The sequence below is a fragment of the Anolis sagrei genome, chromosome 4, assembly GCF_037176765.1.
Source record: "Anolis sagrei isolate rAnoSag1 chromosome 4, rAnoSag1.mat, whole genome shotgun sequence".
Classification (NCBI taxonomy): domain Eukaryota; kingdom Metazoa; phylum Chordata; class Lepidosauria; order Squamata; family Dactyloidae; genus Anolis; species Anolis sagrei.
Window position 1 is genome coordinate 149,556,491 of NC_090024.1, and position 15,743 is coordinate 149,572,233.

The window sequence follows — 15,743 nt, forward strand, 5'->3', positions numbered from 1 at the left end:
ATGTTTTAATATTTTAAAGTTCTGATATTTTAATGTATATTTATAACTAATTGTCTAATGTTAATTTGCTTTGTATTGTGACTTTTGGCATCTAATGACTGCCAGTTGTAAGCCACCCTGAGTCCCCCCCCCCCCCCCCCCCGGTGAGGTTGAGAAGGACAGGATCTAAATGTTTGAAAGAAATAATAATAAGCAATGTACCACTTTTTTTAGTAGCTACCATCCTTTCCCACCCTGTGCACACTGTGATGGAATATATATTTTAATGATAAACAGTTTTAATGATAAATTTTAAACTTCCATTCTATGTCTAACTTTTGTTTTGTGTATTTTAATATGTATTTTATGGAAATATGTTTTAATATGTGTATTCTACAGAGTGTTTTTAAATGATTATGAGTTTTGATTATGTATTTTAGCAAGTTGTAACCCACCTCGAGACATGAGGAGAGGCAGGCAAGAAATAAAATAATTATAATTATATAGAAATGGCTAGATATTATTTCTGATTTTAAAATTTTGAATTTTCTATCTAAAACAGTGCCTATATGCCCTATGTCCTATAAAATAGATAAATATTTTCTTTGAAGAGAAACTGGGTTTACAGTTTCAATTACTGCCATTTGCCTTATAAACATACATGGATGTCTTTCATCGCTTACTTTGGATTTTATCACACGAAGCCACTATTCCACAACCTTCACAACATCAGTGATAAAGGCTACATACTGGCATGAGTCCCTCATCCTCAAATCTCTCCATTCACATAATAGCACCAACATGCTGATCTATGGTCCCATGATCGTACTTTTGCATATCCTCGTAATCTCACCTTTCTGCACTTCCATAGCTACATATATATTTATTTTAAAGACATTTTGCAGTTCCAGCAATGGTTACTTTTTTAAAAAAGCAACTGTTACTGTGAATTAAAAAAACAAACAAACAGCTCAGGATTAGTGAAGGGAAAGGAAGAAAATCCCACCCGCTGACATCATTTCAGTATTGGCATACTGACCTTGTGTGATGCCATACTGACCCATCACACAAGGTAGGTGACGAGAACATTATTGATGTGTGATGTGTTTTGCTCATCAATACCAGGATAATTCATTAATTGTGGGGAAGAGGAAGGCAACAGCAGGATGCACAAAACATCATACAAAAGGGACTATCACCAAAGGTGACAATCCAACTTCATTGCAGTCCTACATCAAACTAACTTAGGGGCATTGTGCAACCTGTGTACCTCTTGATGCTCGACCCTTCAACACCCCATTGCTGCTAACCTTCAATGTCTGCTATCTGCAGAGGCTGCTTCATTATGCCAAATGGTTGGAGCCAGAGATCCTTCCAAGAAGAAATAACTGACCATCCTTCACATTGCTGTCATTTCAGGAGCATGAAAATTTCACGTATAACTCAGAAGCACTCATTGTGATATCATGGTGCCTCCGCCAGAGGGAGACTTTCCCTCACTTCATCTGTTTTATTTTAAAAATGAAACTATTGGAAAGTACAGCTTGGATATTGTCAATTAGAAGGCTTTGATGAGGCTTAATTAACCATTTGTAACATTTTCCCATTTGTGAACAGACATCTGGAAACAATACATGCTGTAGACATCTGTCAGACACCATTCTGGTTGCATGTAAGCCTGGCGGGGATATAGTCAGGGATGTGCGAAATGCTACTAGAGTAATCAAATTCAAAATCCATGAGTCATTTTTTCTGGCAAAGGGTCAGAAACCTTCTCTTACACCAAAAGCTTCTACAAAGCATTTGCCTTTCTGCCTTTCCTTTGTCATCTTGCTGCTTGCCCACCTTAACAAAGGGTAGAGATTTTTGCCAGGCACAAATTCTCATCACTTTGCAATTGTGCACAAAAACCGTGCCTTTTCCAAGGTTAAATATTTACCAATCTGGCTGATTATATAGTCATAAGGTGTGCGTACAGCTGTCATGTTGCAATCAATAACAGATTGGCTAGGCACACTGTAATAGCTAGCAGGTGCCTCCTCCCTAAATAAGATACTTGCGTCAATAAAGCCCATAGCAATCAAATGGTGGTTTTTATCTTTCCAGCTTGGAACTCTGACCTGTTGCCATTTATGATGTGATCCTGAGAATTGTTGCAGCAGAACAGGACAACTTCTTGGATTCATTCTTGCCTTGTGGAAGGTAAGAGACAATGTATTTTATGCTATTTGGTAAAAAAAAAAAAATGCCTGTAAAGATAGTGTTCAACTTGTTTACTTAGGAAATACTAACATATTGCTTGATAATTTTTTTTTTATTTCCATCAAGATTAGCCAATTTAAACACATCACGCTGAACCCAACTCACTAAGGCTTTAATTTAACCTTTGCAGTCTTGGATCATCATTGTTTTTAGGAGGGTTAGGAAAGCTTTGGCCCTTTCAATGTTTTGAATTGCAAAACAGCAGTCTCTTACTATGGATTGCAGCGGGCTGTTGGTACAGACAAATGACAAGTCATTTCTAAGTGAAAGTTTGGATAGTCTTTTATGGAAATTCTCTGGTAAATCCCTGATAATAGAGTTTCTTGACCATTGAAAGAAAATAATATAAACTTAAGGATGCAAGTCACCATACACTTATAGACAAAGTGAAATATTAATAAAATTCTGCTATAAACCATATCATATTTTTCCATAGGCTAACAATCTGTAATAGATATTTAGAAAAATATGAGCTATACCACCTAAATTTAGTGAGCCATAGATTCCATCTTAGGAAAAACTCAAGGGAATGGGGCAACATAAATGGTACTTACATATTTGTTGACATTTATCAATAATGCTGGCTTTGGAGAGAAAAGGTGATACAAGCAGTGCGTCTTTTATCCAAAATACTTGGGACTTGATGGGTTTTCCGTGTCAGGTTTTTGTTTTGTTTTTTCATGTTTTGGAATATCTGTATTTGCATAGACATGCCTAATGAGATATTTTGGAAATGTGATCCAAATCTAAACATGACATTCATTTATGTTTCATATATTCACAGCCTGAAGGTGCTTGTATATAATATTTTTAATATTTTGTGCATGGAATAAAGTTTGTGTAACTGAAGCATCAGAAAGCAAAGGTGTCACTATCTCAGCCACCCATATGGAAAATGTTGGAGTATTTTGAATTTCTGAACATATCATATCCATTGACGATATAAGAATTCGATTGTAATTAAAGGAATTGGGTTGTTGTAAGTTTTTTCGGGGTATATGGCCATGTTCTAGAGGCATTCTCTCCTCTAGAGGGAATGGCCTCTAGAACTCAGCCATATAGCCCGAAAAAACCTACAAACAACCCTGTGATTCCGACCATGAAAGCCTTCAACAATAAATTAAAGGAATTGTTTGGGATTAATGGATGGTGCTAACAATGAACATTTCACCATTGTATGGGCCCTTTTTGTCAAATAAAACAATACTAACAGCATTAACATCCTGACATCACACTACCATTCAGGTAAACTGGGAAGGTTGGCCAACTTTTAGATATTGTATATATGGAAAATATAACACATTGCCTGGAATCTTATTGGTGAATTCTACTAGCATAACAGGGGCTAGTATAAGTACTTATTTTGGTGTCACACAGTGCAGTCTCCATTACCTCCTTGTGCAATAGGTTTTCCCCAGGTGTACAATGGCTGCTGAAGATGACCAGTGGTGATCCTCGCATCCAACCAAAGTGGTTACTGATTGGTCGAGGGATACTAGCAGAACTCCATCATGGCACCATCTAGCTGGGAGCCATGGCTCTGCCGGCCTCCCATGTTAATAAGCTGATGGAGTTTTAAATAATGTAAAATAAGTTCTTTACTTGAAAGAATACATTAATCAAAAAAGACCTGCAAGGCAGTCCTTGACAAGGATGTGGCGTCCATTCTCTATTTTTTGATTAGCATATAAGTTCAAGTTCATGTTTTATTAATTTTTAGCAGTATTTGCATTTATGGCTCTTTCTCTCTTAACATCATGTAATTACTAAGATTAATAAGATAATATTTCTCTAAAGTATCTGTCGTTTTTTCCCTTAATATTATGAGGGGGAAATGGTATGCAAAGTTAGCTCAGGTATACATTTCTTAAGACCATAGCATATCTTTAAAATTATGAGTAAAAAACAATCCATTACTTGTAATAAACTTCATTCACAGTCACTAAGGTATACTTACATTTTATTAGTAGTATTTTAAGCAATATACCGCCAGGAAGGACTCCAGTGAAAGGCACACTGGATGATGTTCTTTTTTTTTACTGTTCTTTCCTCTAGAGATCTGTGAGATTCATTTTCTTATTTGGAAAAGAGAAAAGAGCAATGCTGTCTTCAGTGTCATAGGGTGTGCAGATCTAGCATCTCCAGTCTGCCACTTAATCAGCCTTACAATGAGGCAATTGTTATGGCCATCAAGAGGACAAAGTGAACAGGAAATGAAAGAGGAAGAACCTGAATGATACACCGTAGATGAAATCAAGCCTTAATTTGAAGAGCAACTTGCACACTTCCTTCAAAGTTACATATAATATCATGAGTAAAGAAACCCGAAACTGAATTCTGCATGATTTCTTGTTTCTACAAAGTGGTGAATTAGATATTAAAGATATGTGTCTATAGAAACTATACACACACAGTAGACCAAGATTGTAGAACAGCTTCAGGATTTAAACTAAGGTATACTATATTAAGGGAGCCCCCAGGGTGCAGTGGGTTAAAGCGCTGAGCTGCTGAGCTTGTTGACCGAAAGGTCGCAGGTTCGAATTCAAGAAGCGGCATGAGCTTCCTCTGTCAGCCCCAGCTTCTGCCAACTGAGCAGTTCGAAAGCATGCAAATGTGAGTAGACCAATAGGTACCACTCCGGCAGGAAGGTAAGGGCGCTCCATGCAGTCATGCCAGCCATATGAACTTGGAGGTGTCTACGGACAACGCCGGCTCTTCGGCTTAGAAATGGAGATGAGCACCACACTCCAGAATCGGACACGACTGGACTTAATGTCAGGGAAAAACCTTTACCTACCTTTATCTCCACTTCAATTGACCTCTATTTTAGTAAATACTGTATGCTGTTGTGCCCATAAGTTGTTTCTGACTCATGACAACCCACAAATGAAGTTATCATGTGGTTCAGGCACTGACAGCATGTGGCCTGCCCAAAGTTATCCAGTGAGTTTCCACGGCTGAATGGGATATCGAAGCTTAGTTTCCAGAAGCATAGGACAATGCTGAAACCATGACACTATGCTGGTTCTCATATTTTTCTAGTTATTACATATAGATTTGAGGAGGGTGTTACCCTTTTGTTAGACTTCAGAGAACTTTGCAATTCATTTATTATTTATTTTATTTACTGCGGCATATTTCCACCCTGCTCTTCTCACCCCAAAGGGGACTCAGAGCACTTTACAATTATGGCAAATTTCAATACTGCATTATAAATACAAACAAACAATTACAACACATAAAGCAATAAAACCAATAAAACATATAACACAATTAAAACAGATTAAAACATAATGCCTTGTCTCATAGTTGTTATTTGCGGTGCTGTGTTTAAGTTGAATACCATATTACACTACTCCCCAAATGCCTGCTTCCAGAGCAGGTCTTTAGCTTTTTCCTGAACATCAGGAGGGTGAGAGCCAATCTAATGTCACTGGTGAGGGAGTTCCACAGCCAAGGGTCCACCACTAAGAAAGCCCTGTCTCTCATCCCCACCAGTCATGCTTGCAAAGAGGGTGGGATCAAGAGCAGGGCCTCCAGGCATATCTTAATGCTCTAAGTATGTGTATGTGGGTGTATATGCACAGTAGAATTAATGGAGTTTGAGCTCACTTCAACTGCCATGGCTCAGTGCTATGGAACAGCACTACAATTTCAAAAAGGCACATTATAATATTATGTATTATTTATTCATTAAACTTGTTCAATTGAGAGCCAAATTTCCCACAGCAATGCACATAACTTTCTACACAAAAAACACAATACAATTACTGTTCAGATACAATGACTGTTAAAAGACTATATCTAATATTCTTTCATTCCTCTTTTGTCTGTAAAAGCTTGTTTTTAAAAAAAAACTATTAACTTCATTGTTAATTGAGGAACTTTAAACTCCTTTTTTAATTTTTTTCCCAAGGCACTCAACATTTATTTGACTACTTTAAAATTCTGAAATTGTACATGACTACTACTTCCTATCCAACTTCTAGATTAGGAATAGAATTATTTGGGGGGGGGGGATTTAATTATTTGGTAGAAATTAAAAAATATTTGGAAAAAATATTTGAAAAACAGGATTCCATTGGCAGACAAGTCTGCTTCTGTGTGTGGACTGGGAGCACAGACACCATCTTGTTCTTCACCTCGGGTGGCAAAATTGGGTGGCCCATGCCCAGAAGACGTGTTTGTATTATTCAAAAGATTCACTGCATTATTTAAACATTGCCTAATTTATTCTTTTAAGTGAAAACTTGTGCCAGTATGCCAATTACTAGCTTGAAATAATTTCAGATCAACAATGCCATTGGCTCCTATTTTGCCACACTAATATAATCCATCAAAAGGACTCATAAATGCAGCAATGTTCTCATAGCGCATGGGAAAGGTGCTGACCTACTGATTTCCTCCCCCCCCCCCCCCAAAGAATCTAACCCAGAATCTAACGGGGACACTGAAAAATCCTGTAGTACAATTGTGCATGCAAGCAAATAAAATGCATAGAGGGGTGGGGAGGCACAAACACCCAAAATGTACTTGATGTGTTCATTCGGATGCAAATCCCCTGGGTGTTCTCCTAGTTTGCATCAGTTTCAGGGAATTGCCAGTGTCGTCTGAGAGCTTGCCGTATTCATAGCGACCTTTTCTGTCAACTTGCTCTGAAGAATGTAATTATGTGCATTTTCCATAGAACAGACGGCAGCACAAGAGCCTTCATTCAATAGAAAGCTTTCCATTAGGGCGTGAACAGATAAAGTCAGCGGTTGGAGCCAAGGAAACAGTGAGTCAGAATATATAGCAGCAACTGTTACATAAGGCGGAGAGATGTGGAAAAAGTCCTGAGTGTGTCTCTGAGGACAGGACTTTGTGCATCCACGGGGCGTCAGGTATGAGGGCTGCTTGGTAGCTAGCTCTGTGTCTGCCAATAAATATTTGCACACTGCATTAAAGGAATGATAAGCATTTGGGCTTTCATATCAATTTGTCAAACACAGAATCTGTCTGAGCTCTGGTTTAACTAAAAAGCATGCTTGGTGAATGAGGTCACCCTGAAATATGACTTAATGACCCAGAGATGTAAAAATGGCAAACCACCTATTTGAACACAGTGGGTAGCCATCTTCTGAGAGATCAAAAAAAAGGGCTGTAGGGAGAAATTCCCAGGCAGGGAAGGCAGTACTAAATGTATGCAGAAGCTAAGCAGACTAATTTTAGGGCATCAGATTTACATAATTATCAGAATAATACACAATTTTGACATATTCGTAATCTAGGCCTGGAAGCTATTTGTGTTTAATTGTACTTAATAAATGTATCATCTCCATGTTAATTTTAGAATCACAGAGAGTCGGAAGAAACCCCAAGGGCTATGCAGGAATACACAATTCTGCCATTCAGGGACACACAATCAAACCACTCCTGAAATATGGCCCTCCTCCCTCCATTAGAATCTTTTGAAATATGGATACTCCACCATACTCCAAGGCAGCATATTCCACTGTCGAACAGCTCTTACCATCAGGAAGTTCTTAATGTTTAGTGATCAGTGGCCTAGGCTTTAGATCAGTGGTTCTCAACCTGTGGGTCCTCAGGTGTTTTAGCCTACAACTCCCAGAAATCCCTGCGAGTTTACCAGCTGTTAGGATTTCTGGGAGTTGAAGGCCAAAAACATCTGGGGACCCCAGGTTGAGAACCACTGCTTTAGATAAAAATGGATAAGAATATCTGGAAAGTACTTTTAAACATGATGAGGCACGTATGGCTAGCTTTTCTACAAATCCTGTAAAAGGCATGTGCACATAAAAAAACTTATATCAAGTCCATTATGCTCATATAAGAAGGAATATCTGACTGGTTTGATGGAGCTCTACCATAGTGTGGAGCCATGATGGTATAGTTAAATTAAGTCTCTGAAAGATCAAGATTTGAATCCCCATTCAACCATGGAAACCCATATCTTTTCCCCATGGTTACTCTTCCAGGAGTGAATTTCTCTTCCAAGGGACAGATTTCTCTCACTTCCTGTTGTCTCACTCCCATTCTTAAATATGAGTCATCTGTAAATCGGTTGTTTGTAACCCGGAGACTGTATTTTGCTTATACTTGGCCAGAAGCATACACTAAACACACCGGATGACCTAGAGGGGCCCATAAACACTTCTGGGGCATGTCTTTTTTGTAAAATAGATAAATATAATTCTCTTTATTCATCTGTACTGAGAGAGGTGTCTGGTTGGGGGTGCATGCATGTATTTCTGTGTCTTGACATGTGAGAACAGGAGACTGTACAGGCATTCCCCAAGTTACAAACATCTGACTAACAAATGAAGGGTACTATAGCCAGCAAGAGGAAATCTGATGTGTACCTTAATGGGTTGCCTTGACTTTGGGCAGAGAAGCCAACTGAGATAGTATTACATGTAAAACTAAAGAGAACATAAGTCTGCAGCGGAATCTCTCTGACAAAAATCAATTTACTCTTGTGCATTGTCTGACAATATTTCTAATGGACATGCTTATGCAGAGAAGCAATTGTGCTCTGGCACTACTATCAAATGCTTCATACTCCATAACTGAAGTTCTGCATTGTATATAAGGAAACAGAATAATGTTTTCATTTTGAAAGCAACATATAACTCATATGAAAAAAAAATCGAGACTAGCTTTGTTGTCTATGCAGCAAAAACACCATTCGTAGCCAGAATATTAACCCAGGCTTGCTACAGAAATTCCCTTGTTGCAACAACTCCATTTCCAGGCACATTTCCAGGTTGATTATGATCTATAAAGTTCATTCAGGTTATCTGAAGAATCAAATCTTCATTAGAGCTTAAAGATTATCTGAAGAGGACCATCTCTCAGTCCCACCACCTTCTCTGGCTCATTTGGTGGGAATAAGGGTACCAGTTGTGCTATAGGAGCATGGAACAAGGTCCAGCTATCTTAAACATCACCCACAGCTGCACAGAATATGCCATTCAAACAAGAAAACATGAAGTCTAACAAGTGAAGAAAATACACACACTTTAGAATACATCACCCATACCCTAAGATTCCTTCCTTTATTTATTTATTTATTTATTTATTTATTTGCTGCATTTCTATGTTACCCCTCTCAGCTCAAAAGCAACTTGAGACAGCTTACACTGGCACAATTTGATGCCACAATGATCATAAAACAAAATTAAAACATTTAACCCATATTATAAAAATCATGTAAAATGTATTAAAACATGTAAACACCATTAACTTCCTATTAGCTCATTTTCTGAAGACATTGTCAAGCCATTCCATAGTCATTATTTCCTGAGTTCCATATTCACCCATTACATTGCATTTCCAAAGGCTTGTTCAAAAAGCCAGGTTTTTAATTTTTTTAGAATGTCAGTAGGAAGGGGAGCAATCTAATAACTCTGGGGAGGGAGTTCCATAGCTGAGGAGCCACCACTGAGAAGGCCCTGTCTCTCATCCCCGCCAGGCATGCCTGCGGCGAAGGCGGGATCAAGAGCAGGGCCTCCCCAGAAGATCTTACATTCCTAGCTGGTTCATAAGGAGAGATATGATAAGAGGGACAGAGAAGCCAAACTCTGAGATCTGGATACCCTAATTTTATCATAATTTTAGAACATGCCAGTGAAAAACATACTGGTTATCCAGTTAAAGTTCTCTTCTACAGCAAGCAGGAGCAGAAGAAAAAAGTGTCTGCCTTCCAATGGAAAGGCAAGTGGAATGGAACCAGCCTAGTTTCTATCAATAAAGAGATCCAGAATCTCAAAGAACTTGGTAAAAAATATTAAGAGATGACAGTGAGAAAATGCTGCTCTTACTAACAGCCACCAACATTGAGCAATCACCATTGTGCTGAGCTGGAGTAGCAACAAACACACCCACACCACAAGTGACAGCTCAAAAGTTAGCCGACACAGGAGACAGTAATGGGAAGTCGTGCAGTTGATTACTAGTTTCATCTTCCTAGCAAAGGCTGCTATTAAAATCTGTCTTAAGGGTATGTTGTGTCCATAAGAGAGAAGAAAAAATAATACAACAAAAGCAAGCTTTTCCATAAGCTCTGATGCAGTGGAGCTAGATCACAAAGGTCCAAAAATAATCACAAAGTGTGATGTTCCCTTGTGGCCATTCCAATGAACTGTACACTTTCCTCTTAATTAATAATCCTCTGCTAATACCATTTCTTGCATCGTTAGGGAAAGGTAATGACATCCAAGCAGAGTGCCCACTGTTCTGAAGAGGCTACATGAGAAAGGGTAGCCGTAATTAAGGCTCTTTATTACAACGCTGCATGGGGATGTCAGTCATTCGGCAGCTGCTTCCTCCAAGTAAGAATGGGGATGGAGGAAAGGGTGTCTCATTAAAGCCAGAAACTGACATTTAAGGCTTCAGGGAAGGAAAATGCTGCACCATTTTCCTTTCGAAAACATTGCATGGGGGACAAAATAGAACAGATCTTTACAGCTGTTGAGAAATGACAAAATGCCATCCAAGGGTCAGAGTGCCAAAAAAGTGTTACTTACATAGAGAAATGTTATATGCTTTTGTTAGAACGGCCAAAGCTGTGTGTGTGTGTGTGTGTGTGTGTGTGTGTGTCCATGGCAATTAAGCTATGATGCCAGTGGCTTTGGAAAGCATGGCAATAGGCTGAAATGTTGTCCTTCCATGCAGAAATGTAGGCCATTATCCAGAAGGCTAAGATTAAGGTCATTCAGCACTGGGAGACAGAGATTAAAAAACAAACAACTGCTACAAACACAAAGACCCAACAATGTTATTTTCATCGTGTCACATTCATTGGCATATTCACTTAAGGTTTCCTATCAAAACAAAAGCAAATTAACAAAGGGCACAAAGAAAGGCCAAGGAAAATGTCTTGAGATAACCATATTTGACTGTGTTTTTCCCAAACGTGGGTAAAGTTTTAGACAGCTGCTTTATGCTTTTATTATGTGCTTTTAGGCCTTATCCAGTCACTGTTCAGTGTATTTATTTATTAAAGTATCTATATCCCCCACCTTATCTGAATATCTCAGGGCAGCATACAATAAAAGTGATACCACAAATAGAAATTTAAAATGCTATATATTTTAAAGTGTAAAGCATAGTCAATAATTAGTAAAATAGGTTTAAAATAGTTTAAAATGGATTGAAACCATAAGCTCAGGAAAAAATTTGTAAAATAAGCCAAGCCTCAAAAGTTTACATGAACACCCATATTTTTATTTGGCATCTACATGGCAGAATTCTGCACAATCAGATCTCCAAGGAGGAAGTGTTCCACAGTTGGGATAACAGTTCTCTATGTCTGCACAAAGCATATTGCTCTGACTGAATGGTCGTGGATTAGGACCCCTTCAACAGCCCTTAAATCTCAAACATGTACACATGCAACCCTGAGATTCCAAGCTGTTTAGGACTTTAATTGTCATTGTTGGTATCAAACTGGAAATGTACTGTATTAGCAACCTGGATAATTCTTCTATAGACAACGTTTCCTGGGTTTTATATTATGTTCCTGTGAGCTGTGTAGCTGCTGGGTTTTGTACCAGCTGCAGCTGGTACAACCGAAGGATATCCCCACATAGAGTGTATTGCAAAAGTTTAATTGGGATGTTACCAATGCAAGGACACCAGTGGGTAAGTTATATTTTTTTAAGGAAAGTCTATAGCTGATGAGCTAATCTGAGCTGGCAACTTGAAATTTCTCAAGTCACTCCTGACACGAAAAAAATGTTGGCCCCAAGCACTGCAAGACACAGCATCCACCTGAGACTCCAGTAACAAAGAGCAATCTAAGGCCCTTTCTACACAGCTGAATAAAATCCCACATTTTCTGCTTTGAACTGGGTTATGTGTCAGTGTGGACTCAGATAACCAAATTCAAAGCAGATATTGTGGATGATCTACCTTGATATTCTGGGTTATATGGATGTGGAAGGACTCTTCCACACAGCCATATAACCCAGAATATCAAGGCAGATCATCCACAATATCGGCTTTGAACTGGGTTATCTGAGTCCACACTGGCATATAATCCAGTTCAATGTGGATTTTATATAACTGTGTGGAGGGGGCCGAAGAGTACTCCCATGTTATGTACCTACTTCTTCATAGAGGGAAATTGCATTCAAGGCAGGAAGAATATCTAATTCATGGGCTGAAGAACCACCAATCCAGAGAGGCTTCATTTTGTCAGGATTCAGCTTCAACTTTATTGGCCGTCATCCATCCCATTGCAGCATCTGGGCACTGATTCAGCACTGCACAGTCCCATCTGGGTGCAATGAGGAGAGGAAGAGGTGAATATTGTCAACATATTAATGGCACCCCATCCAGTCTCCTTGTGATCTCTCTCAGTGGCTTCACATAGATACTGAACAGCACAGAATATAAGATGGAAACACCTCTACTGCTTAGTGGTCATGGGACTGAAAAGGAAACACCCCATTGATGCTTTCTGGAACCAGACCTGCAAACTTGAATAGAACCACTACAAAAAGGCATCCCCTACTCCCATATGTTGCAGCTCGCCCAATATGATACTACAATCATTACTGTAGTATCAAAAGCTTATGAGATATCTAAAAAGAACAGCTGGGTGGTCAGGTTCACTGAGGACATCTCTGTGCTGTCTTCTGGACTAAAACCGAATTGAAATGGGTGCAGATGATCTGTTTCCTCCAATATATGCCACACATAGATATCAGGAGAAGCACACTATAAAACTGCCTGGGGGACCTAGAACATTTCTAGAGAGGACTTTTTTTTTTCTCAGCTGCAGAAGAGTGAAGCTGTTTGTACCAGCCTTGCAGATACAGTTGAATTCTATTATGTATGGGTTGAGAATCTGTTAAAATGTATGAATATAGTAAGTAGATCAGTGAGAGTAAGCATGGTGTAGTGGTTAGAGCACTGGATTCTGGGAATTCAAAATTCAAATGCATACTCAGGTGTGGAAATTCCCTAGTGACCTTGGGCAACTCATACTCTTTCAGCCTTAAAGAAAGGCAATGGCAAACTGCTTTCTGAATAAATCTTGCCAGGAAAATCCTGTGATAGATCACCTTATGGTCACCATAAATCAGAAATGACTTGACAGCATAAAAGAGGTAGACCAAACTTTGCCTGTTAATTCCTATTCAAGTTTCATTAAAAGGAAAGAGTAAATCTGTAAAAATGTTGGAAAGTTCCAGTGTCTTGTCTGTATGCAAAGGAATCTTGTATCACTTTAGTGATAAACTGTAGAAAGAAGTTCGTAGCACAAGCTTTCTCAAAATAAGCCTGCTTCCTCAGATGCATGAAGTGCCTAGGAACAGAACTTTATAGACAGAGTTTGCATAGAAATGTAAACTAGTGAATATGGTGATAAGGTGACAAGTTCACTTTTCATGATGGTTGTTTGGAGACAAAGACTGGAAAAAAAGATGTTGCCTAAAGACAGGCCCGTAGCCAGGATTTTGATTCAGGGGGAGCTGAGTTTGATTCGGGGGGGGGGGGGGGGCTGAGTCTGAGTGAAAGAAGGTCTACCCTAGCAAACCTTTTGTATCATTACCCAATACCCCCATGCATATGGGATATATTGAGCATGGTGATCAGATCATGATATGAATAAACATAACAGTTTAAATAATGTACCAGTAAGGCCTTCTCATGGACCACCCTGAGAATTTGGGGGGGGGCTGAAGCCCCTCAAGCCCCCCCACCCCACCCCCCGGCTACATGCCTGCCTAAAGATGTTTCTTTGTCCCAAGGACAATTTCTTACACACCGCAGCATTTCTATCCATCAGTTTTCACCTAGATTTCCCCATTCAGAGAAAATCAATGACAATAGTAATAATAACAACAACTTTATTTTTATACCCCACCTCCATCTCCCCAAAGGAATGCAGGATGGCTTACAAAGGGGCATGCCCAACAAATACAGATTAAAAACAAGCACAGGAATACAGTAAACAACAAAAAAACAATAAAACATCAAACCAGACAACATAAAGTAGTGTCGTGGCTCAACAACAAAAAAATAGTTTCGGGCTCATGATTCCTAAATGCAATTATTCCTATGCAGACTCACGGTCAAGTGCGGCAAAATGGAAGACTGGGTTAGGAGGCAAATGCCTCAACTTTATTAAAGTGTTAGAAGTGCTGGAAGGGACCAAGCTAAAGTGCAGGAGCCCAAACAAGGACGGAAGCATCATTGGTGAGCTGCCTAATCGAAGGCACAACGGAAAATAGAGAGAGTGGGGCCTGTCTGATCTCCCTCGGGAGAGAATTCCAGAGCCGAAGGACCAGCACTGAGAAGGCCCTTTCCCTCATCCCCACCAATCCTGCTTGCGACTGTGGTGTAAGCAAGAGAAGATCTTCCCCAAATGATCTTAGAGTACGTGTTGGTTCATAGGGGAAGGTGCGGTCACAAAGATTGGCAATTCTGGATAGAGCCAATATAGAGAAGAGACAAACTGGGAATGAAGAAAGAAAATATCAAAGATTATCAAAAGAATCTCTCTCAAAAAATTAAAAATTCAGAGGAGATTTAGACATAGTCAGTAATGCCACAAAGGGATTTGTGTGTGCGTGTGTGTATGTGTATGCACACATACACACACACAGAGGTAAATCTCTTCAGGCTGCCTATGCAGTACATGTTCAACAGTGTAATTTATTGTTACAAGCATGGCGACATCAGATCACTGAAAAACATCAACATCTGAAGTCCGTTGATAAACAAACTCTTTTCTTGTGTGGTTTCCTCTAGCGTACTCCACCTACCCCCTGCTACTTGCGTACAAGTCCATTTTTAACATGAAAAGAAATAATTAACAGCAGGGGAGTCTTTTGCTCATTTCAATAACAGATGCAAGTGGGGATTATTTGCTCTTAATCCATTCCTTTTGCCATTTTCTAGCTGCATGGCATCCTTTTCCTTTGTAATATGGCATACAGAGAAAGGTGGCCAACCAACAAAATAAAGCACAGATGGGGATGGAAAGTAATCATATTGCCTTTTCCATATAGTGGCAGTTTCCAAGAAATCATTTCAAAAGGGATACTCTGAAGGGCCCCTTTACTCTACCTTAAGAAGAAATTTCCAAGAAACATTTCGGAAACCATATTGCACAAGATTTACAATGAACTTCCTAATTGTCAGATATCACCCACCACAATTGCAAACTTTTAAAGCCAAACAGAAAGCTTTGCTGGTCCTACTAAACCATAAACAGACTAAAAACAGATGCCATTCAAGATTTTGCTCATAAACTATGGGGGATGATCAGATTCGAGGCAACAAATTACTTATTTATTTAAAAAAAAAACATACTGCTAAAAATAGAGTTTTTTATTAACTTGTTCAACTTCATTATTTTCTCTTTTCAGATACTGTGTTAATAATAGGTTGTATCTTCCAGAAAGCAGCCCAGTTACATCCATGCTGTGCATTGTAAATCATGTTGTTATATTATTAATACAATGTCTTGAGTTCCTAACCTGCAATAC

The 15,743-nt window shown here is 39.0% G+C and overlaps 1 protein-coding gene across 2 annotated transcripts in view; it reads left to right on the plus strand.

The window, feature by feature from the left end:
- The first annotated feature begins 1,633 nt into the window (after window positions 1-1,633).
- PALMD (palmdelphin) overlaps window positions 1,634-15,743 on the plus strand; it is a 71,436-nt gene continuing 57,326 nt past the window's right edge. The window contains exons 1-2 of one of the 2 annotated variants that reach the window (XM_060773939.2): window positions 1,634-1,651; window positions 2,086-2,181. The gene's annotated coding sequence lies outside the window, so the exon portion shown is untranslated. Of the gene's footprint in view, window positions 1,652-1,947; window positions 2,182-15,743 lie in introns of those variants that run through there. The other variant, XM_060773938.2, reaches the window with a different exon arrangement.